This window comes from Miniopterus natalensis, chromosome 1 (genome assembly GCF_054644295.1).
Source record: "Miniopterus natalensis isolate mMinNat1 chromosome 1, mMinNat1.hap1, whole genome shotgun sequence".
In the NCBI taxonomy this organism is placed as follows: Eukaryota; Metazoa; Chordata; class Mammalia; order Chiroptera; family Miniopteridae; genus Miniopterus; species Miniopterus natalensis.
In genome coordinates this window covers 41,882,614-41,904,763 of record NC_142081.1, presented here as the reverse complement: position 1 = coordinate 41,904,763, position 22,150 = coordinate 41,882,614, and the positions used below count along the sequence as shown (strand labels likewise).

The 22,150-nt window shown below is 40.3% G+C and overlaps 1 protein-coding gene across 1 annotated transcript in view; it reads left to right on the top strand.

The window, feature by feature from the left end:
- Positions 1-1,715: 1,715 nt before the first annotated feature.
- ZNF609 (zinc finger protein 609) overlaps positions 1,716-22,150 on the top strand; it is a 183,762-nt gene continuing 163,327 nt past the window's right edge. The window contains exon 1 of the mRNA XM_087820880.1: positions 1,716-1,801. The gene's annotated coding sequence lies outside the window, so the exon portion shown is untranslated. The remainder of the gene's footprint in view (positions 1,802-22,150) is intronic.

The window sequence follows — 22,150 nt, the reverse complement described above, 5'->3', positions numbered from 1 at the left end:
CTTTGTTTCCTATTTTCGTAGTCCAGTCTCCAGCAGAGTCATGTTAACCCTTAATTAAGCCACACTTAAGTCTAAAACACTAAACCCTACTCTTTCTCTACTTGCTAAGGAGCAGATACCTCACTTGCAATATCACTTAGTACAGATTGGAAGTTTGCTGTCACCTGAAATCAGTTCTGTTCTTCTGCTTTAAACAAGCTGGACCAAAGGGAGATGATCTTCCTAGGCCAGGCAGCCTTAGTATTCATCTTTAGCCATCACCCCTACTTCCCCCCCCCCCCATCCACACCTTTGTGCATAGAGATGGAGAAGAAAGGGATTTTATGACTTGGCTCTATCCTCAATTCACATACTATCTTGAGTGGCACTGTTGAAGGATACCTCAGGATAAGCAAAGAAAGTGAGAAAAACTACAGTTGACTAAGATAGTCAAGGACACAGGAAGAACATAATAGGGGCTAAAATGTAGGGAGTCTTGAGAATTAAGATAAATTTCTGTTTGCTATGGTAGGACGTAGAAGTTTTAGGAAAGGAGGTCCTGAAGAGTGTATGTTTCACAAAGGAGAGGTGGGTGGGAGGGTTTGCTTAAACAAACATGGACTGAATGCTGACTGCAGACTAGATAGTGTCTGGGCAATTGGAGATGAACGGCAGATAAAGAAAAGTTACAATCGTTAGGATGGTGGTTTGGAGGACAGAATAAGACCTTTACATAATAAAAAGTAGGAAGAGCCCTCGCCTGCGTGGCCCAGTGGTTAGGCATCGACCTGTGATCCAGGAGATCGCAGTTCGATGCTGGGTCAGGGCACATGCCCGGGTTGCTGGCTCCATCCCCTGTGGGGGGCATGTGGGAGGCAACCCATCAATGGCTCTCTCACCATTGATGTTTCTATCTTTCTCCCTCTTCCTCTCTCTCAAATCAAGATATATATACATTTTAAAAGTAGTAAGATTTGATGATAGGGTGGTGAGGTGAGAAGGATATATAAGGATTAGAAATGTGTACTTTGAAAAGGAAAACATGGTAATCTGAAAAAAGGAAAATGGAGAACAAAGGATAAAAAAGTAGGGAGTTGATATTTTGCCGAACCAAGGGATAAAATATATGAAACCATCATGAGCTGTGCTTGCTCTTCGGTTCTTTGTGGGTGTTCACATTCAGACCCCTATGGCCCTTTTCCCCATAGCTGAAGGACACCTATAGAACTGGTGTCTTCTGTATTTAAGTTACGATGCTTCCCCAGAGACCTCTCTGCGAGGAAGCCTGGTCCAGCGAGAGTTCTTTGCACGAGGAGAGAGCGTTAGGTTCGAGCTTCCAATCCAGGTTTCTTCGAGTTTATCTCTGTTTTAACCGGCTCGCCGGGTTTTCCAGCATTCCCAGAGCAGACTCTAATCCCGGCTCCTTGTGACCGCGCATTCCGAGACCCAGGATTTGGCTCCTCCATCCAGGTTCCGGGTTTCCCCTGCGCTCTCCCGCTCCAGACTCCACACCAGCCCGCAATCCGGATCCGAGGCCCCGGTGGTCCAGTGTCCGTGCCTTCCGGGCGGCCCTGGTCGTCCCTGATCGCGGCGGCGGTGGCGGTGGCGGCGGCTGAGGGACCCGCGGCCCGGACACAGCGGCACCGGCCGGGCGGGGCGGAGCGGTGCGGGGGGGAAGGGGCGGAGAGCCGAAGCGGAGGCGGGGTGGGTGGGGGGGAGGGGCCGCGGGAACGGATGGCGGCCTGGGCCCGGTAGCAGCGGCGGCTCTACGGCCCGGAGCCCCGGGCCAGCAGAGGTGGCGGCTCCCGGGACCGGCCGCGCGGTGAGTCCGGAGCTTTGTGTGGAGCCAGGGCTGGGGGAGAAGAGAGGCTGCAGCGCTGAGGGGGGCCGGGGAGCAGCGACGCCTGACGGAGGAAGTGGGGGTTGGGGGGCCGGGGCGGAGCGAGGGGAAGGTGTGTATGGGGGGAGGGGGGGTCGTTGCGTGGGTGGGGGAGGGGGCGTCGAGGGGCGCGGGGTGAAGTTCAAAGCATGGCCGGGGCGATCCAGGGTGAGGGTAGGGGTGCCCTACAGGGGATTAGGGTCTCTCCAGGTTGTGGGGACAGGCCAGAGAGTTTGAAGCCAGTCTGGTTATCTTGAGAGGGCCCAGGGCGACTGGGGCTAGTCAGGGAGTTAGGGGGTTTCAGAGCCAAGGGTTGGGAACAGGACGTGTGCGTGGCCCGGGAGCAGGGAACAAGGTAGCTGGGAGTGTGCAGTAAGTAGGTTGTGGGTGTGTGATCCTTATAGTCTTCAGGTCATATTTACCCCTGTCCTTTTCTTCAAGATGGAGGGATTCCTGGGCCTGGACCCTAACTGCTCTCCTTGTACCCCCCGGGAGGGTTTGTGACCCTGTCCTGTTTGGAAAACCCACGCTGCCCTCTTTTCCCTTTATGTGTAATTACGGTTGGATCATCTCGGTGCTTTGCTCAGATTCTCCTTCCTCCCTCTGGGGTTGAGGAGGAGGAGACACATCTGACCAATTAATGTGTGTTTGTGAAACAGGCAGCAGCAGTCATTTCAGCTTCTAGGAATTAGGCTCACACAGGGTGGAGAGATCAGAGCCCTTCAGGGGGAATATTTCTGAACAAATCACAGATGATTGAATTCTCTAAGAACCAGCTTCCTACCTAAATGAGAGTGGGAAAGATGGGGGAGAAAGCCTGTCTGTTTCCAGCCATGTGTCCAGAGCCCCAGGGGTTGAGTAGAGTCCCAGTCCCCCACAGGCCTCTCTTTTCTGTATTAGGCTTTGCTCTGCAGCCTTGAGTTAATTTCACCCCTGCTGCTTTGTCTTGGGGGAAGGAGTGCTGGTTTAGGCTGTTGTGAGGAGATGACTGTTCTGCTGCCACACACAATAGTCATGTCATTTTATCGGGAGTGCTACCCCAGGGCTGAGAACTGCTGCTGCAGAGATAAACCGGTCCCTCTCACCCGCCTATTGTGTACACAGTGAAGGTCATAGGTTCAAGTCTTGTCTGAGAGCTTTGGATATGCTCCATCTCCCAGGCTCCTCAGTGCCATTTTCTTCCTTTTCCAGACTGGGGCTTGCCATTGGAGGAGGCCAGACAGAAAGGCTCTTCTTTTTGAGTGAGGAACAATGCAGAGCTCATTGGCACACATTTTTCAAAAGAATAGGGGATGCCAGCCATGTTGTGCCTGCCTCTGTAGCTAGCCTGTGCTAAGTTGTGGAGGAACAGTGTCTGGGAGACTCAACCCTGATGTTTATGTCAGACCTCCAAGGGAGGTTTCTACTCTTGTTTGAACCATCACATTTAATTCTTTTTATAGAGATGGGACACTCACACAGTGATTTTTGTGTTTTTGTTTAGGAATACCACTGAAAACCTGTGCAGGGGTAGTTCAGAGAGTCAAGGACCCAGTACCTTTTTAATGGCTACTTCCTGGTCAATTACTTCCTAGTAATTGCACAACAAAAAAGCCACAGAATTTGCCTATCTGGTCAAGGGCTGTGGAAAAAAACAACATTCCTTTTCATCTTTAATTCTGATGAAAGGGGATGACTTGCTTATTGTGCAGAAAGTCCATACCTGCCTTTTTACTAGGGGAGAAATGTGCCAAAGAGATGGACATTAAAAAAAAAAATCATTTGAGAGCTTGGGGGTTATTAATGAGACAAGGGTGAGAACAAGCTAGAAGGAACCCTATGCTTGTGTAAATCTCATGGAAGTGTCCAAATAGTACTATTAGTTAGGTAAAAAAATATTTGGGACTAGAAATGAGGTTTTCATTTAGGACATTAAAGAAAACTTTTGTTTAAAAAGAGATTAGAAATGAAACTCAGGAGAGAGCAGTTGTACACAATACACTGCACACAATAGCCACTATTTCATATAGGGTATTGTTGAATAGAAACTTTAGCCTTTGGTTTTGGTAAAGATCTTTCTGAGGTTCTGAATCTCACTATGTTGCCTCCCTCATTCCTTTATTTCAAGGAGTCTCTTAAAATGATGGCTTGCCACTTAGTTGTTGGGCTTTGTTAGGTAGAAGTTGTTTTGACCTTTGTATTTCCTGATGACAGAACTGTTTTAAGGTCTTATTAGAGGTGCTCTCTGTCTTTAGGCTATTTTCAACTAGTACATGTCCTTGGTCTCTGAGTGAAGCCTCAGCTAAACTGAGTCCAAAACTTTTTGCTCTTGGGCTGTTGGCATTCATTTTTGAATCCTGTCAGGTGACACTGAAGGCAGAAGCCTCAGATTAATTTGACCTGATTAGATATAGTGGTTTCAAATTTGGGCCCTTGCCACGAGGAGTCTCATGAATCTCCTGATTGTGACCGTCCAGAAAGCACTTTGGATCCCGCCTCTCCCTCCCACCCGCCCAGCATCTTGGTAGAAAATGTTTACTTGTGAGAGGTTTGGATAGCTGGACAGATTCCTGCTTTTTTTGAGGATATGGAAGCATAATTTTGGCTCCTGGTAGTAATTATGTTGCAATTAGCATATAGCAACTAAATGACTGGAACACGATAATTTGTTGAGGAGTTTACTGATTGCTCTGTCAAGTGGAAGTGCCACTCCTTATTTATTTGACTGGGAACTCCACTGCCTGGGCTTAGCCATGGAGACTTGAGAAGTATAGGAATGATGATATGTGATCTCCAGAAATTCTTGCTCTGCTCTCTCTCTTATTACTGCCAGGTACCATAGCACCTTCTACTGCCACTTTCTCCATCTCCAGAGGTAGCTAAGCAGTTGTTATTTCCCTGGTTGAGAACATCATGGATGGGAATACTGCCAGACAGATGGGGTCACTCTGAGATAAGGCAGCCTTATGTTGTATGGCAAGTTTTTCCCCCAGCAGCTGAATTCTCACTTCAACTTGATTTTTAAAAATCAATTTTCTTTAAAAAAACAACACACACACACAAAACCCCACAAAATACAAAAATCACATAGTGTACTAAATATAAATACGCCTTCATGATCTCTCTCATAAAGGTTGGCCATGACAGGCAAAAATGAAGATAGGTGATGCTGATTGGCAGGTTCTGGCCCCACTGAGTGTCAGTGAAGGACTCTTTTCACTAGGGAACAGGTAATTCACCAAAGCACCTGCCTAGCTGGGCATGTGGAATTGGCAGCAGCTGTGCAGCTGAAGAGGGATTATTGAGCAGGTGGTTAAAGAATCACATGCCACAGTGACAAGAAAATACTTGGTCTTTCGTGGTTTAGGTTCAGTTCATATGTGTGAAATTGCTCTTTGTTTCACATTTTTTAATGCCTGATGCTGGTTTGTTAGTGAGATAATAATGGAATAGAAAAAAGAGATTCTTCTTTCTCTGTTTCTTTTAGATTACTGAGTAGCTTGCCTTAGACATGGTCCTAGAGAGCCCTATTGTATTTCTGTGAGTTCTGGCTTTATGCCCTATGAATGGGAAGGAAATAGTGGTAATTCAGTGTTTCTAGTACTTGTTTATTAGAGGGAAATGGGAAGGAGAAAATTCTTTGCTTTTAGCATGGTAAAAAAGACAGCCCACTGGGAGGATACCCAGCAGGTTTTAGGCAAAGGATTTAATTGGCTTTTTGTATTAGGTCTATCTGATATGGCTTACTCAAGAAATTTGCATGTGTTTTTATTTTATGAATATAATTCTCCACATGAAATTTACATCTCTTTAGTTTGTTTTGTTCCATTCTTAGTTTCTCCCAGTACCTTTATAACTCTCTTCTTTGGCATTGAGATTAACATCACTTGTTAGAATCAAACCATCACCAGAGGGCCAAATCATGTTAAGGAACTATGTCAATTAAACATTTATCTTTAAAACAAGTATAGAATTTTCAATAACTTGGATGAAGACTTTCTTTTTTGAGGTTTTCTGCAAATCCCAGAATTTTCTTGATTATCATCTCATAAATGTGATTTTCTTTCACATGGTTGTGCTAATGTAGTAAGCAGTGCCATAGAGCCTAAATTTTATAAGCAAGTAAATTGGTGTTTATTTTCTGATTTATTTATTTTTTTAGTGCCTTCTAGTCATTTTCTGTCTTAGGCTGACAGGCTGTGTGCTTCTTCTATTGAAACAGGCACACAATGTAATGAATTCACAGGGTATTAATTAACAGTTGATTGAGAGAAAGACAGAGTTAGGTAGGTAGATAGATTGATTTGGGGGGAAGAGGCAAACTGATTCTGAGGCCAGGGCCCGTGGACCACTGCAGACAGGAACATTTGCAAGAATCTGCTTAAAGCTGGTTTGTAACCTAGCTTTAAGTGGGAGTCTAGCAATTATTTGTATAGTATTCACTTCTGGGGGGAAATATAAACTTCTTTATTTCCCCATATAAAGCCATCACAGTTGTTTGTTTTCAACAGTTCACAAAGCACCATATACTTTCCTAGTATTCTTAGTAGTTTGCTTTTTCATGCTTTTTTCCCTCCCCCATCTCCCATCCTAGTTCTCTGCTCTGAAGACTTCTCTAGCAGCTTGGAAACACTCTAATTGCTGTAGCTATTATAGTCACAACCCAGATCTTCCACCTCCTTCCCACTCACCCCTTTCTATCTTCCTTCCCCCTCCCTGTGCTCTAGCAGCAGGAGTTGAACTGCAGTCTCATGAGCACAGTCAGATCTATGAATGAGCTTTATATCTTGTCAAGGCAGAACTCCAGATCCAACAGGGCTGATTTTTCATGGTTCTCTTGCTGTTTGTTCTTGGATCAGAGTCCCAGAAATAAGAGATGGCAAATACCTATTAGGTCATATCTAGTCCATCACTCAGGAGCAAACCTACGATCTTTCTGTGTCTCTCTGAGGATTTTTTCCTTGAGAGCTGTCTGATGCCAGCAAGCTCTGAAACTGCTTTCTTTTTATTGTGCTCTCTGGTCATTAGTGTCTAGCCAATGTTGTTCTCTTGAATTTTTATTCTTATTCCATTTTCAGGATTACTTGCTCCCAGCAATATCTCCACCTCTTCACCTTCAGTTCTTCATTGTTGTCACCACATTTGTGGGTTCCTTTTGTACCATCAGTTTTCTATTCCAAAGTTATAACTTTTCAAACCTTTGCCACAAGAAGATGTATTTGATGGAAGCACAGGATGCACACCCTTGAAGGTGGTAATGGTTTAAAAATTATGTGCAAGGTTGTGCCCTTAAGAGACCCCTGTACTATATGAACAAGTGCTGTTGCTTTCTGTTTAATTTGGGGTACTCCCTGTTCTAACCCTTTGTTCTCTTTATGTGGATAAATTTTATTTTTGTGTGGCTTAATTACAGTTACAATTAAGTTATTGTCTGATTTAATAGTGTTATATGTTTTCTTTGCTTTTCATGGAATTGGGAGTCATAAAACAAAACCCAGGTTCTCTTCACTACTGTGCCTCTAACTAGGTTTGTGACCTTGTGCTAGTCACACCTCTGTTTGCTCTGTCCTTATCTGTCAAATTAGCACATTAGGTATGATCTCTCTAAGGTTCCATTTAACTGTAGAATTTTATGATATCAAGGTTGTGATGAAAGCAGGTTTTCCACTGACTGGAAAGTGACAGAAGTGAGCAGTTTACAATTACTGTATCAAAAATATAGTCAATATTCAGAAGGGCTAATGAATGCAGCCTTAGTTCCCTGGGGCTTGACTCTCACTCCTCTTTGATATGTTTGTAAAGCTTATGCTGTGCTTTTTTTGTTTTACTAGGCTAGCTTCTTTTGAAGGGTCTTGTACCCTCATTCGGCAGGTTCACCAGCTTGTCAAATGTATCTTTTTCTAGTCTGCTCAAGCCATGAGAATGGGAATCAGAAAGCTGCAGAAAAACAACCTCAGCTTGTGGGAAGGATTTGCCACATACCAATAAATAATTTTGTGTATTCAGTTAGGGATCTAAGATCTTAAGTCTCTTATTATCAAATCTTTTAACCAAATGGGACTGATTGTGAAGATGGATTGGGCATTTTTCCATTTTTGACCAGTCAGTGGAGAAAACCTGCTTTGAATTAACTTCTTGGGATTGAATATGAGTTGTTCACTGTGTTGTGTTTAGAAATTAAAATTGTTATTTTTAATTCTGTAAACCCTAAATGGGTGACATTTGGTGAAGTATGACTAACAAGGGGGATCTCTGAAATACCTGGTAAAAGGGACTGAGGGATTGAAAGCTGGGGAGTGACTGTAGGAACTTTGAAGCTGACAGTATGTTAGGAAACCTTTGTTTTCAAGCAGTTTAAAGGAATAAAATTACATAAGCAAGTTAATTCCCCAAGGTGGGATTTTTATCAACATTTCCCAGTTAATTCTTGGATTTGGGACTTCCAATAGCAGCTATTTTTTGAATGTTAAAAGGAGGATGACAGTCTTTTTAGTCTTTTTGTTTGTTAATGTAGCACAATCACATGTGTAATCTACCTTTGAACATTGGAAGAAGCATTCATTGTTTTTAAATTTGTACTTAAAACATCCATCAGTCTGTAATAGAAAAATTTGGTGGGCAGAACTATGTTTGTTTTGGACTCGCAAAAAGTCCTGGGAGTACTTTGTTTTATTCCCAGCCATCTGTAGCACATTACTAATTTTCAGGTAATCTAAAGATTATTGGAAAGTGCTCCACTTGAATGTGAGATTTTACAAATATTTATATTAGAAATATAAGTTGTTTTTGTAGACAGGTGTTTTTTTTTTAAAAGGTGGCAGGTGAAGCATAGAGTATTGAATTGGAAAGTCGCCAGAATAGGTGCCATGCAACCTTTGGAGGTCAAACCACACCATGAATGAAATCCAGATCCTGACAGGCCATGTAGCTTGCTCCTACAGCATTGCATGCAATGTACAGCATTGCAGTGATGCTGGTACATCACTGCATGCTGGTAACTGTAGTTTCTTAGGCTGTAGTTCAGTATTTGTAGAGAAAGGCAGCAGTGTCTGCTCTGTTCTATGTATAGAGTACAGCCAGGGCTTTGGACATGTTACCAGCAATATTCTTAGCAACATTCCTGGGTGAAGCATTTCAGGTTTGGTTGGGATGAACTTTTATTCACATGAACACAAGTGGATGTTCAAGAATGTACCTTGTAAACTTTAGTTACAAATTCTGAGGTTTGGTGTGAAACTCAGCACTTACCTTTTTTCTAGAACTGATGCTTCTAGAGCAGAGTCTTAAAGAATGATATCAGAAATGGAACTATAGGAAGATAAATTGGAATTCTGTAGCTTAAGGGGTATATGAATCTGAAAGGTATTCAGGGAAGGGGGAAATTTTTTCTACGTGGCATTTGTTTTCAATGGTACCTCCAGTACACCATTTCTGAAACCTGCCTATCCTTTTCTTCCCTAAGCATTATAGTTTCTTCGCCTTGCTGCAGCACAAAACTTTGGACCCATATTTGGTTCTTTTTGTGCCTCACCACCTTATTGAATCATTCGTTACATTTGGATTATTCTGGATATCTTGCCACTTTTTCCTTTCACTCACCTAGTTTAGGCCTTTATCTGTAATAACCTCATGGTTAATACCTCTTTTTGTATTCCATACCACAGACTGCTGCAATATACTATAATTATTATTTATTCATTTTGCTAATATTTATTGAGCACTTACATGCCAGGCCAGACATGGTCCCTATACTTTCAGGACATAAAAGTCTAGTGGAGGAGATCAACAATCAACTAATGAATGTACCATTATGAACAGTGCTCTGAAAGGAAATAATTTGGTTCTAGAAGAGTGTGTAACAAGAACCCTATCTCCTTCCTGAGGCCTTTCTTAACAATCTTCTTCCCACCTATCTCCAGAATTGATATCATCTTCCTCTGTATCTCTTTTAACTCTTTGCTAGGATCTCTGTTTGTAGCACTTTATCACACATTGTCTTTAATTGTAATTAAGTAGTTATAATTATTTGTGAATATATTTTTTCCTCCCTCATTCTAAACTCCGTAGAAGACCTGTGTCTCCTCTGTTCCCATGGCTTCTAGCTCAGTGCTTTGAATATAACTTTATGTTTAATTAATGCTTGCTGAATTGAATTGAAATTTAATTTTTGAAAGCAGAAACTTCTTGTGATTTTTTTTTCAGGCCTTCTTTTATGCTAAGGTAACTTCTGTTCTCTGTATTTTATCCCAAACTGAATAACCAAGGAACAAGGTAGACTATGAAAGCCTTCAGAAGTCCTTCAGACTCAAGGACAAGCATGTGATGCCTTTACTGCCTGCATCAGTACTGTGGTTTCATATAACCCAGCTGATTGAAGACCTGGGGGAGGGTAGTTAGTGTATGGCTGGTAGAAGCAGTGTAGGTCAGTCACAGGAACCAAACTGGTTCTGTTAGAGGGATATAGCCATTGTTGGGCCTCTGAGTGTTATTGACCTCTGGGAGGTCTTTTTATTTTTTCTTATTTACTTCTTTTATTTCATAAATACTATTGGATTCCTACTACATGTGAGGTCCTGTTCTAACTGCTTAAGATCTATCAGTGAACAAAATAGACAAAAAACTCCCAACCTCATGGATCATGGAAACAGAAATAAGCATAATAAATGATTGTATATATTTAAAGGGTGATAAATTATGTGGGGAAAAATAGAGCAGAGGAGGGGGGTTAGGGGTGTGGAGGAGGGATATGTATGGGGAGGTAGAGAGTTTCCAGTTTTAAAAACGATGATCAGGGTAGACATCTTTGAGAAATGTGGTGCTGGTTTGTTACTGGGTTGTTTGGCACTTCCCTGAGGTTGCTGGATGCTCTTCTGCCCAGTGGAGAGATAAGAGGCAGTGTCTGCAGTTGTTCCAGAGTCCAGCTGACATTGAGGGGGGAAATAGCTACTCGTTACGTTCTTCTCTCCTGGGTACTCCTCTGGCTGGCATTTCTGGAAGTTAATCATGGTGAAAATTGCAGTCAGTCTTGTCTGGAAGACATCAGGGGTGGAACTGGAAGCCTTGTAGTCCCTGAAGGGTGGGATTTACTCTTCTGTTGACTGGGCCTTGGGTACCTAGAGTAATGGGTGAGTTAGGCCTCTGGGTTTTCTCCTTCCTCAGTGGGGAAGGCTCAATGTCATGATCTTACTGCTTTCTAGTGAGGCTTCAGCAACTGTGTTTGGGTAGCTCTTTAAAAATAAGATTTCAAGAAGTGTGCACTCTGCTCTCAGCTTTAAAATTGAATTTTTACATTCATGGTATTTTTTTACTTCTCTCAGTACCTAATTCATTAGCTGAAGGATGAAGATGTCTTGTGATGTCTAGGTGCTCACTTGTCTGACTTGTGTATTATAAATTTTCTTATAATTTTCTTGCTTGCCCTTTATTCACCCTTCTACTTCTTCATTATTTTTCCTGTTACCTCTTTCCTTTTTTTCTTATATGAAGCAGATAGGAAACAGAAATCCCTTAGGCCAGACTGCTGTTTTGGTAATTGACTGCAAGCTAAAATTCCTATTGAATATACAAGAGACAGAATGTCTTATTTCTGTCCTTGAGTTTTGTAGGATGCAGCTCGTGGACATCAAGCTCTCAGCTTGTTAACACTGAATGCTGTTTGATGTCACTGAGGTGCAGGGTACCTGTACATGCTATTTTTATTTATCTCATCAGCTTGTGCTGTTGCAGTACACAAGGAGACCTATTTGCATTCTGTAAAAATGTACTCTTTTTGCTATCTAATTTTAGAATAGGGTTCTTCATGAACTCTGGTTCATGCTAAGAAAAATCTGTTACTTTTAGGCAGATATGGTTCTAATGTTAGGTGAGCTTTGTGGCAGATTTCACAGGGCTTTTCTCTGGATTTACTGTATATCAAATGTGAAGTTCTACATTCTCACTACATACGTTTAAGGGGTACAATAACATATTACTGATATCGTGAACTTTAAAGCCAACAGCTGTTAATTCAAGTGTGTGTTGTTTTCTTTAGTGGTTGAAAAGATCTCAGTTTAACTAACCAAGTTGTATTGTTTTATTAGTAAAAATGCTTTAGCATAGCTTGGTTTGCTAGTGAAAACTGTTTTTTTTAGCAGTAATGTCTCTGTGGTTTGTATTAGTTGGCCCTTCCAGTCCTAGTAGAGCTGAAAATCCTGGCAGTGTCGATTTCAGATGAGTTCCATAACACTATCTGACAGAGAGGGAAGTGCAGGACAGTGTTTGGCAAGATATTTTTCCTTATGGAGGCTTTCTATAAGAAAGAAATTCAGTTTCAACAAGGTCACATTGGAGTAGGTGACATAACGGTGAAGTGAAATTTTCTTCCAACAACAAATCTATAGTATGTTTTACCTGAATATATGATCTGAAGCATTATATTTATTTAAACATGTTACTGATAAAAACATGATGAGTGCCATTTCTGCCATCCTTATATATTTTTTCCTTCTTTTTTGGTAGGCAAAGTCATGGTATAATGATGTAATTCACATCTCAGAAACTTGATGGAAGGAGACTAATCGTGGCAGCAAGGGATTACTTTTTTTTTTTTTTTTACTCAAAGAGGTTCATTTTATTGATGTAAAGGGATTATTTTTTTATAAGGATTGAAATCTTTGTTTAAATAAAAATGTCACATTTCTAATCAAGATAATGTGACTTGAGTGGAAAATGTTAATGGTGATTGGAGGAGCTGCAAAACTAGGTCAGATAATAATAACGTGGACTTCATTTATTTATATGCAGATTGGTTAAATGCCTCATTGCGAGCAAATGTGAAGATGTGGTTTTGAGTGAGACAAACTACTACTTACAGTTGGCACTTTTAGAACCTACAAACAAAAAAATAACCTGGGTTTTACTTTGAGGAACGAACAAGAATTAATAAAGATTTCTCTAGGTCAATACTGTTTAACAGTAATCATATCTTGATTAAGCTCAGCATTCTTCAGAGAGAGGAAGGACAAAATTTATATGGAGATTCCTTTTTAAGAAATCAAGCTGTGATCAAGTATGTACATTAGAAAAAGTGGAAAGAAAGATTTAAAAAAAGTAAATAACCTATTGAAAACTTAAAGACTTAAAAACTATCATATTAGAAGTCCATGTTAAAAGAAAGCAAGTGATTAAAAGGACCATTTGGAATAGATGGCTATTTGGCATAGTCTTAGAGGCTGTGGAGAAGAGAAATCCATCTTTTAAAAAAATTAGAAACATTTTCAGTCAAGGCCACAAGAAGCCCACAAAGTGGTGATGGTTGAGTGCCACCTAGAAATTAGGTGAAAGAAAAAAAGATTAATTAGGTAAGTCTCTTTGCAAAACTAATGATAGGAGTTTTCTGCTTTTTGTTTAAAAGGAGACATGTTAAAAATGGAAAGGCAGCTAGAAAATTGGTGAGACTACTTATCATGGTGTGAAAGAACCATTCAGGGATGATTACAGAAGTTCCACTTCTATTCTCCCCCATTCCCAAGCAGGTTAAAAAGACTTCCAGGTCAAATGATGATAGATGCTTACTGTTTGTTTGTTTCATGATTTGAACATGGACCAATCTTTTTTAAAGCACAGAAAGTACAGAAAGATACAAAGAACTCCCAGCGCCCTGGCCAGCGTTTCTCAGTAATTAGAGCGTCAGCCCTCACACAGAAAGGTCATGGGTTTGATTCCTGGTCAAGGGCACGTACCTGGGTTGCAGGTTCAATCCCTCCCCCGAGCTGGGGTGCCTGCAGGAGGCAACCAATCAGAGTGTTTCTCTCACAATCTATGTTTCTCTCTCCTCTCTCTCTCCCTCCTTTCCACTCTTTCTAAAAATCAATGGAAAAAATATCCTCAGGTGAGGATTAACAAAAAACAAAACAAAATTCCCAGGAATTATTCCAGAAATGTTAACATTTATTTAGTATTTCCAACACATTTTTTTCTCTCTAGCTGCCTAGGCTTTTCTTAATCAAATCAGTAAACTTGATGAAATCAAATTTATTCAAGAATTTAGAAAATTCAAGAATATACTGTGGAACTCTTAGTGAAAATATATCACTTCAAGTTGTAAGTGGCATGATCACTACACTCAGACTGGTGTAGATTTCAAATATTATTCTTTCACTAAGAAGGGTTTGGAGGTGGAGGGACTAAAAACTATATTGGAAAATTGGTAAAATGTAAACTAAGGATTGAGATGACTTGGTACCATTCATATAACTTACTGTGGCTAACGCAGTGGGTTAGTTTACATAAGGAGAAGTTGTATGACAAATCATTAACAATTATGTGTGGATAGAGTTGTTACCAGTGGACATTGTTTAGTTTGAAAAGACTTAACAAAAGTCAGACCAAAGGCTATTTTAAAACTAGTCATGGAATGGGCTAAAATGTTTTGTTGTGCATAAGCAAACTGATTTTCTGGCAATGAACACTTCTGTAGTTCCACAGTCCTGTGCAGTTCTATAATGCAAAAGCTCTGAAAACAAAGTTTTTTTCTGTAAAGTAGACACAACCTGAGTTCAACCAGTAAGAGGCTCATTATAGTCTCTTTCGGTTCTGTTTCAAGTAAATATTCTTTTTGCTGTAGAGATATTAATGAGTTTGATGCTCGGATGCTGTTCCAGTTTCTACTGAGAGGATTACACTGTATATGGTATATTAATTATCTCAGCTCTTTACAGGTGAAATAACTGAGGCTCAGATAAGTGCAGTGACTTGCTTAAGATTGTTACACGTCTATGGGAGTAGGGAGTAGGGGAGAGTAAAGAGTAGAATTGAGCTTTTCTGCCTCCTTCCTTGTTTTTTGTTTGTTTGTTTTTTCATTGTACTGTGCTTGTTCCTCATGACATTACCTCTGAAAACCATATTGATAAGTTCTTCTAGGTGCAAGAATTGAAGCAGTGACACTTATCTTATTTGACACTTCAATAAATAAATGTTTGCCTGGCTGGGTGTGGCTCAGTGGTTGGGCATAGACCTAGGATCCAGGGCATCGCAGTTCGATTCCCGGTCAGGGCACATGCCCAGGTTGCGGGCTCAGTCCCCAGTCGAGGGTGTGCAGGAGGCAGCTGATCAATGACTCTCATCATTGATGTTTCTATCTCTCTCTCCCTCTCCCTTCCTCTCTCTGAAATCAATAAAGATATATTTTAAAAATAAATAAAATAAATGTTTTCCATAAGTGGCATATTTAGGTTTGCCCGTGATATTAAGCCTTTTTAGGTAGTTAGGTTCCCAAATTGTTTAGATTATACTTTAGGATATCTTGGCTGTTGTGGGTGAATGGAAGGACTATCTTGTATGTGGGAGATGAAAAATAGATTAGTTTCAGTGCTGACAAGTATTACATTTAAAAAGAGACAGAAAGTCCAGACCACTTTCTTAGCATGATTAACTTCTATCTAACAATTGTAGTCCCCAAAGGAATCTTTGTAAGCTATTCCTAGAAAAATTAGCTCATTGTGCTGCCAGGGAAATGCTTGGCATCACTAGGAAGAGAATCAGAACTAAGTAAAGATAAAAATAAACCCCCTCTATGCAAAACCAAAGTTTGTCTATGTTTGTGATAACTGTATTCTCTTGATCCCCAAGAAATATATATAAGAGTTAGTGACCAAAGGAGGCGAAGGCTTTAATGAAGACATGTTTTTAAAAAATCTTCAGTTTTTAAAGACAGAGGAAATAGTATCAAATCCTATTAAATGAAGAGAAGAACATACAGATTTAGTTATCACTTCTTAGGATTCTGTATTGGATAGAGAGTACCCTTTCAAGTTAGAAATGAATTAAGCTGAATTATTGGCTTGCTCTTACCATAGTAAATAAATTAACCCTAGAGGTAGTAGAAATTAAAAATAAAAATAAGGTCAAGAAGGGTTTTTAATTAAACTTTTTATTTTGAGATAGTTGTAGCATTTCATCCAGGTTTAAGAATAATACAGAGGGATCCCTTGTACAGTTTACTAAATTTCCTCCAGCAGTAACATCTTGCAGAACCCTAGTACAATATCATAACCAGATATTGACATTGATCCAAGATACCTGTCTCATTCAGATTTCCCCAGTTTCACTTGTGCCCATTTATGAATATGTGTATTTAGTATTATGCAGTTTTATTACCACCACAGTCAAGATACGGAACAATTCTGTCATCACAAAGGTTTCATGTTGTCCCTCTATAGCCACACCTGTCTCACTTCTGCTCTTCCTCCCATCTCCCATAAAGTCTTAAAAAATTATTGAATCGATACATTTATAATAACCAACTAAGGTAAACAAGGGATATTTTGATGTGTACGGACAGTCCCAGACTTAACAATGGTTCAGTCTAAGATTTTTCAACTTTACAATGGTGCGAAAACAATAACATTCTGTAAAAACTGAACTTTGAATTTTGATCCAGGCCAGCGATACGCCATACAATACTCTCTTGTGATGTTGAGCAGCAGCGAGATGGTTTTGCCCAAATTAAGTGGTCTGAGCACGTTTAGTGGGGTAGGCTAAAACTGTTATGTTTGGTAAGTTAGGTGTATTAAATGCATTTTTGACGTTTCAGTGTTTGCAGCTTACAGTGGGTTTATCAGGATGTAACCCCATCATACGTCAAGGAGCATCTGTATATCCTTAACTTTTTAGATAATTATATTTAAATGTTTTATTTATCAAATACATATAGCTTTTTAGTTTTTCTCTTCCCATGAACTTTATATTTGTTCCATTAAAAATTTTTTTAAATTAAATTTATCGGGGTGACAGTGGTTAATATGAACATGTGGGTTTCTATGTTATAAGATCTGTATATTGCTCTGTGTGCCCACTACCCAAATTCATATCTTCTCCTGTCACCATATATTAAGACTCCTTTTATCCCCCCACCATGAACTTTATATTAAAAGTCAAGTAGTACTACAGCTTTCGTTTTTTTAAAAAATATATCTTTATTGATTTCAGAGAGAGGAAGAGAGAGAGCTAGAAACATCAGTGATGAGAGAGCCATCATTGATCGGCTGCCTCCTGCACGCCCCCAACTGGGGGTCGAGCCCGCAACCTGGGCATGTGCCCTGACTGGGAATCGAACTGCAATGTCCTGGATCCTAGGTCTATGCCCAATCGCTGAGCCACACCTAACCGGGCAGTACTACAGCTTTCAATGAAAATCAGCAATCTACTATTAACTCCTTCCCACCACCAAGTCTCACTCCCAATAGGCAACTGCTTTAAACCTTTTAGTCTTTTTCTTATATGTACTCCCATATTTCTAAATAATAAATAATATGTTCTCCTATTGCCCTTCTCGTCTTACCAAATCCTCCTAATATAGTTATGTCACAATTTTTAGTTAGATCAGTCAGTATTCATGATTATGTTAAGGATTGTTTATTATTGAGCCACTTAGTATACTGCTGCTATGTTTTCTTGTACAACTCCCCCCCCCCCAGGATTTAATATAATTAATTATCTCATTTTTTCTTTGCTTTACTGTTATTGTCCCTATCACTAATTAGTTCTTTCAGTCTCCAACAAATCTGTAAACCTTGCAATATAGTCAAACATAGGATAATGCTTAAGTAGTTAGTTTCTTTTCCTTTTCTTTTTTCCTTACCATCCCCCTAAATATTCTAACCTAAGAAGATTGATGACATGATTCCCTTTTACCATTATCACATAAACTATTACTTTAGGACCAGGATCGTGATCCAGTAATACAGTTCTCTTGTTCATAGGTATTTTATTTTATTTTTGGAATTATAATGTGATAACAAATTTCATTAAGTACACTATAAGTGTATAACTCAGTTTTTCCATATTTATAACCACCATGCAGTTCAAGATACAAACATTTTCCGTACCCCACAAGGTTCCCTCTCCCAGACATGACCGCTTTTCTGACTTCAGTCACCTTTAAGTTATAGGTGTTTAAAATGTGATGACTGAGTGGTTCAAATCTGGATATTCTGACTTATCATACATTTTAATGTATACATGAGGGCTCGCAGAATTTGGTTATGTCTGGAATACCTGACTTGTGAACTAGCCCTATTTTGGGAAGCAGCTGTACATGGATGAGACTGAAGGCTAAGAGATAGTCAGGGGCAGTTAGACATTTTAAGAAATGTGAGGACTGTTGTTTTGTAACCTTCCCCCTAGATTCTTGTTGAATCTGCATCCTTTATCTTAGAGAGAGGAATCCACACTCTGTTCTGTTAAGTTTGAGGATTATCAGGTAATTGAGACAGTTTATAACTATTAAGAAATCAAGCTGAAGTAAAAATAAAGAGAAGTGGCAGCCTAGGCACTGTAAGGATTCTGTGCATTGAGGAAAGCACTCATTTATGGACCAAAATATTTGAGGACACACTGTGAACCAAACACTGTTCTTAGGATACAGTGGTGAGCAGGGTGCTTGCAGTCTAGTGGTGGAAACAAATTTTAATCAAATCATCACAATTTGAGAGGTGGGATGTGCACAGGGAGTGTCTTTCAGGTAAAGGCCATGAGGCAGTAAGATGGGAGTGGGGTGCAGAGGACAGCGTGTGGCCGTGAGGCAAGACTGGAGAAGTAGACATGGCTTAGAAATCCTTAAGGATGTGCATGTGGATTCCACCATTTTTTATGGCTTGTCTAACAGTGTAGATGTTATCTTTTTAAAATATCTTTATTGATTTTAGAGAGGGAGAGAGAGAGAGACATTGATGTGAGAGAAACATCAGTTGGTTGCTTCCTGCATGCATCCCGATGGGGCACCAAACCCTCAACCTAAGCATGTGCTGTGACCGGGAATCAGACCAGTGACCTTTTGGTGCATGGGACAACACTTAAGCAACTGAGCCACACCATCCAGGGCTAGATGTTATTTTTTGATAGGGAAGTTTTCTAGAATTATTATAGGGTAGCAGTTCTTGTTTAAGAAATTTAGGTAAGGATGTCTCGTCTAGAATATAAAAAGGGAAGGTAATTCCTGTATTTCCTGAAAAACGCTTAGGTTTTTCTTTTCCCCCATATTCCTATGAATTTGATCCATATTATTCCCTGTTTTAGAGATGAGGAGATTGAGATACAGAAAACCTCTGACGCAACAATTCTGTATGCAGGGCCAATTTCTTAGATCTCCTGATTCCTAGCTATCTCCCCTATTCACTTTTTTTCCTGAGAAGTTGACATCGCCTATTTGTCTTTAGCACAGAAAGTTTATCTCTGGGAATAAGAACTGAATTATGAACGGCAACATAGCCCTCATTATTAGGGGGGAGAGAATGGTGGATTATTTTATTATTTACTTTAGATGATCTTAGCCTTCTGCTTCTTGGCCTACTTTTACATAAGCCTTGGTAGGGGTTTTCCCTGTGGACTGGTTCCACCAAATGAATCCCTATAGGGTTGAGATTGAATTACTTGCATATTCAGTATGCTCTTTAGCCTATATTGTGAGATGTATGCTGGCACAGAGCAGTATCAGCCAACATGGAAGCTCTGAACCTGAGCCCTGTTGAATAGCTATATCCTGGTGGAAGTGTCAGTTGCTTACATGAAATGAAACAGTTCAGGCCTCATAATCTTGGAGAATAGCAGCCTGTGAGGGCCATAAAACTATTCATGAGATGTAGCATATAAATACTCAGGGACTGAGAGATGCTACACTTTTACTGTTATGTCCTTAGGTGACACATGGTCAGATGAGCCCTGTTGAATTGGATCCCTCTTCTCAAATTGGCACTGTTAGTCTGTTCTTTATCTGATCCCCATTGGAGGTATAAGCTGAGACTGTGGTACTTGAGGAGATGACACAGTTCCTTTGTTACAGTAATTAATGTAATAAATTAAGGGAGAGACCCAAAGGAAAGTTGATTGTTTCTCGTTAGAGCCCTAGGTGGAAATTGAGTTGATTAGTGAGCTCCTAGGAAACGTGGCAGGTGGAGAGGGAGATGCCTGTTCTTCCAGCTAGGTAAGCTCAGCATCACTGAGGATGGTTTACATGTTGCACAGGCATCACCTGAGGTTGGCTAAGTACGAAGTGAGTTCAAGGTAGCATCTGAAATGCAGGGAAGGTGGTATGATATGGTTTTCTTCTAGCAACCTTGCTGTATCCCATTGGTTTATTGACAGTTCCCTGGGTTGTCAAACCCTGTGAAACTCACACAATTTAGATTCAAAGGCCTGTTCTATCAGTGGGGTCAACATCCTAGTGGATTGGAACAGGTGGTGAAGAAATAGTCCAGATTCTCTGAGCCTTGAGATTAGTACCTTGGCACAGGGATTTTTGAAGCAAGATGGAGTCTTTTTGCCAGTCACTATAGTATAGAGATTTATGAACCATACCTCAAGGGAAAACCCAGACCACTGAGTTTATCGAAGAAGAAAGAATTGCCATTTTCTTTCATAGAACAAATGGATATCAATACTACCTATAATTTAAATTTGTAAAAAAATTTTAAGCATTTTTCCTTAAATTTTTAAAAATACCTTAGATACTTTATTTTTTAATATTTTTATGGATTGATTGATTTTTAGAGGGAGAGGAAGTAGGGGAGAGAGAAAAAAAAAACCATTGATTTGTTGTTCCACTTATTTATGCATTTTTTGGTTGCTTCTTGTATGTGCCCTAACCAGGGATCAAACCCACAACCTTGTCTTATTGGGATGACACTCTAACCAACTGAACTTACTTGGCCAGGCCTAAATACCTTAAATACTTTATACAAAAGGTATACTGTGAAACAGTCCTCTTTAAGTTCAGGTAACAGAACATTATGAGAATATATGGGTCATTTTATATTTTTGAGTTTTCTTATATTTTTCAGATTTGTATCCTCATAATATGCTTAGCATCATAATGGATTTTCCTCCCATTGTATAATGAAAATTAATATTTAATGAAGCAACTTGGCTATTAATCTGGCTAGGGTCAATGGAAATTTGAGCCCAGAAATCACATCTCTTGATTCTAAGTTCCGTGATCTTTTTCCTACACCATGCTACATTCCTAGAATTGAGTATAGCCCCCCCCCCCCCCCCTTTGTTCATACAGCTTTTGGATGGAACTACCTAGCCAGACAGATCACCCTCACATCCAACTATGTGTGACCTTTGTAGTCTCAAGCAGATTATACACAACGGTCACTTGCTCAGGTCAAAACCTTTAAGAAGATTGATTCAAAACCCATAAGGAGAAGGGATGACAAATTTACAGTAGAACAACACTGGACAGTTTGCTACTTAGACCACATTATCTGTGGGTAGTTGGCAATTAAAGAGATCCTTCCTCTTTGAAGCCCTCTAGGATGGATACAGAGCTCTATCTGGGTGGAAAGAGAAGTACTGTTTTTATTATAGTTGCACTTAAGTACGGTCAGTTGCTGCTTATGTCCTGTTGCTAGGGGCAGAGACCTCATATGAGGACTTTTTTCTTTCTTAGCTTTCTTGAAGAGAGGCCCAGTTCATTTTTCCCCCGCAATATATTTTTATTGATTTCAGAGAGAGGAGGAGACAGAGATAGAAACATCAATGATTCAAGTCATTGATTGGCTGCCTCCTGCATGCTCCTCACTGGGGATGGAGCCCACAACCCCGGCATAGGCCCTGACCGGGAATCAAACTGGGATCTTCTGGATCATAGGTTGATCATCGACCGCTAAGCCAAGCCAGCTGGCCTTATTCATTTTCGAATGGTGTGATCTATGGCATGTGCCCTAAAAAAGTGATTAATGACCTGAAATGTGTGATTACAAACCAGTCTGTGGGCTGAGAGTCTGAGAAATGGAACTTGAACCCCTGTTGTTATAGGTACAGGGTATGGGGAATGATTGTCATGACCTACCTTGGTCCCCACAGAGAGGAAGTCACGTGCAGGAATGATACATAAAATGGTACTGACAAAGAATTCCAGGGCTTGGTGAATTGAGGGCTTAAATAGGGAAGTGGAGTAAAGTTAAGCAGAAGGAGAGAAGAGAGAGGAAAATATTTACAGAAGCTCTTTCAAGTTGAAAGTGCCTTGTGTTCTCTGTAAGGTATTGGTTTTCCTGATTCTGCACTTTCTCTGCCATGCAAGCAAGAGGTCAGTGGTTTTTCATTTCCAGCGAGCATGTTAGTTGCCCTACCTCCTGGGGTTAAACATCTCTGCAACGACCTGTCAGAGAGTTGATTATTAGCTGTATAAAGCCAGGGATGCTGTAGGGAGCAGATGGGAAATGGTTTGGCTGCTGCAGCCAGGCTGATTAAAGAATCTTTGGCAATTTTACAGTGTGTCTTTGGAAACATACCACCAAAGTTACTATGAAGCCTGTGGGTTTGGAAAGCAGG